This window comes from Eumetopias jubatus, unplaced genomic scaffold (assembly GCF_037043125.1).
Source record: "Eumetopias jubatus isolate StellerSeaLion01/CBP00866 unplaced genomic scaffold, mEumJub1_p1.0 scaffold_1, whole genome shotgun sequence".
NCBI classification, from domain to species: domain Eukaryota; kingdom Metazoa; phylum Chordata; class Mammalia; order Carnivora; family Otariidae; genus Eumetopias; species Eumetopias jubatus.
In genome coordinates this window covers 129,399,710-129,401,151 of record NW_028274807.1, presented here as the reverse complement: position 1 = coordinate 129,401,151, position 1,442 = coordinate 129,399,710, and the positions used below count along the sequence as shown (strand labels likewise).

The 1,442-nt window shown below is 37.7% G+C and overlaps 1 non-coding gene across 1 annotated transcript; it reads right to left on the bottom strand.

The window, feature by feature from the left end:
- Positions 1-883: 883 nt before the first annotated feature.
- Positions 884-990, bottom strand: LOC114205754 (U6 spliceosomal RNA). Its single transcript, XR_003608462.1, has one exon. It is a non-coding gene; the product is annotated as a U6 spliceosomal RNA (small nuclear RNA).
- Positions 991-1,442: the final 452 nt, after the last annotated feature.

The window sequence follows — 1,442 nt, the reverse complement described above, 5'->3', positions numbered from 1 at the left end:
TCTTCCAGGATTTGATAGAACAACTGGACAAAATAATTCAGGAGAGCCCCAGAATATCTGAACAACACCGTTGACCCCTTTGATGTGATTGATGTTTATAGAACACTACATCCAACAACTGTAGACTACGCATTCTTTACATATGCTCATGGTGTATTCATGATGACAGATCACCTGCTGGGCCACAAAACAAGTCTCAATAAATTTAATAGGACTTACATCATACAGAGTGTATTCTTTGACCACAATAGAATTAAACTGAAATTAGTAACTGCAGGGTGTTATGCAAAACAAAATAAGTCAGTCAGAGAAAGACAATTATCATATGATCTCACTGATATGAGGAATTTGAGAAACAAGACAGAGGATCATAGGGGAAGGGAAGGAAAAATGAAACAAGGTGAAACCAGAGAGGGAGACAAACCATAAGAGACTCTTAATCTCAGGAAACAAACTGAGGGTTGCTGGAGTGGAGGGGGGTGGGAGGGATGGGGTGGCTGGGTGATGGATATTGGGGAGGGTATGTGCTATGGTGAGTGCTGTGAATTGTGTAAGACTGATGAATCACAGACCTGTACCCTGAAACAAATAATACATTATATGTTAATAAAAAATTTAAAAATAATAATAAAAAGAGATCCAGAAAAACCATGGAAATTAAATAGCATATTTCTTTTTTTTTTTAAAGATTTTATTTATTTATTTGAGAGAGAAAGAATGAGAGATAGAGAGCATGAGAGGGAGGAGGATCAGAGGGAGAAGCAGATTCCCTGCCGAGCAGGGAGCCTGATGCGGGACTTGATCCCAGGACTCCAGTATCATGACGTGAGCTGAAGGCAGTCGCCTAACCAACTGAGCCACCCAGAGGCCCCTCTTTTTTTTTTTTAACATGTAATGCTTCATGAATTTGCATGTCATCCTTCTGCAGGGGCCAAGTTAATCTTCTTGGTGTTGTTCCAATTTTAGCATATGTGCTGCTGACGTGAGCACATGAAATACCCATATTTCTAAATGATTCATGGGCCGAAGACAAAATCACAAAGGAAATTAGAAAATATTTTGAACTGAATGACAATGAATACAACATGCCAAAGCTTATAAGAAGCAGAGAAAGCAGTCTTGAGAAGGAATGTATAGATTTATATACTTATATTAGGAAAGAAGAAAGATTTAAAATCAAGGACTAAGATCCCACGTTAAGAAACTAGGAAAAGAAGAGCAGAGTAAGAATAAAGTTAGTAGAAGGAAGGAAATTATAAAGAGAAGAGAGTAAGTCATTGAAAGAGAACATACAATAGAGAAAATTAACAAATCTAGAAGCTGGTCCTTTGAAGAGATCCACAAAATTGCCGAACTTATAATGAGACTGATGAAAAAAAGAGAGAGAACACAAATCACTATTAGCAGGGATGAGGAGGGATTATCAACTACAGATCCTTCAA